Source organism: Dipodomys merriami, unplaced genomic scaffold, assembly GCF_024711535.1.
Source record: "Dipodomys merriami isolate MVZ:Mamm:240054 unplaced genomic scaffold, mDipMer1.0.p SCAF_1655, whole genome shotgun sequence".
Taxonomy (NCBI): domain Eukaryota; kingdom Metazoa; phylum Chordata; class Mammalia; order Rodentia; family Heteromyidae; genus Dipodomys; species Dipodomys merriami.
This window is the reverse complement of record NW_027202999.1, coordinates 114,558-115,616: the sequence shown is the minus strand read 5'-3', so window position 1 is coordinate 115,616 and position 1,059 is coordinate 114,558. Positions and strand designations below refer to the sequence as shown.

The window sequence follows — 1,059 nt, the reverse complement described above, 5'->3', positions numbered from 1 at the left end:
CTTGATCCATTCATCTACTGAGGGGCATCTGGGTTGGTTCCATATCTTAGCTATGGTAAATAATGCTGCAATAAACATAGTTGTGCTGGTAGTTTTAGTATGGACTTGTTTGTGATCCTTTGGGTAAATGAACAAAAGTGGGATTGCTGGGTCATAGGGGAGCTTTATGTGGAGTCGTTTGAGGAAACTCCATACTGCTTTCCAAAGTGGTTGAAGACTTTTACACTCCCACCAAGAATGCAGTAGGGTTCCCTGGTGGCCCCATCCCCTCCAGCATTTGTTGTAAAAACATGGATTGCTTCACTAATTTTCAAGTCATCCTTGAGCAGGGGCCATGCTAATCTTCTCTGTATCATTCTGATGTTAGTGTATAGGCTGCCGGATTAAGCACAGAACATTTTTTATATAGAAGGTGTAATTTATTTTCTTAGTCAATTCCACAAAAAAGTAAGTTCAAAAGAATTGTCATGAAATTTTAGAATCATGCATTTCTTACATAAGCACACATTTTTGATGTTGGCATAATTTGTGGAGGGGAAGGGGAAAATGTTTAAATAGGGATACAGGTAGACCCATTGCAACAATGAAAGGAACTTTACAACTTTGGTATCTCTACTACTGCCATACCTGCAGATTGTAACTTCATTGCTTCTTTTGAGGTAAGTATCACTATGCCTGGGTCTGCTTGGACTGTGGTCCTCCTAACACAAGCAAAACATATAGCACCCATCAAATGGTTAGAGTTTCTGAAACTTCCTTTTTTTTTTTGGTCTGGGCTTGCCTGGAACTGCAATTCTCTAATCTCTGTTTTCTAAGTAGATAATATTACAGGTTTGAGCCACTTTATCCAGTAAAAGTATACAATTTCAAGATATCTTGATATTGCCTATATTTGTGCTTAACATATATAGCTAACCTTAATTTTCTCCCTCTTTTGTTTAGTACTCTGAGTTGAAAACATTGACTTTCTTGATATACATGGCTTTGTTTTGGGTGGAATCCCATCACAATCCAAAAAATCTTCCAAAAAGTTTATGTCAAGAATCTGGAAAAGAAGGC

The 1,059-nt window shown here is 37.7% G+C and overlaps 1 non-coding gene across 1 annotated transcript; it reads right to left on the bottom strand.

Moving 5' to 3' along the window:
• Nucleotides 1-284: 284 nt before the first annotated feature.
• On the bottom strand, nt 285-391 carry LOC138828842 (U6 spliceosomal RNA). The gene has a single exon (XR_011372387.1). It is a non-coding gene; the product is annotated as a U6 spliceosomal RNA (small nuclear RNA).
• Between the last annotated feature and the right edge of the window lie 668 nt (nt 392-1,059).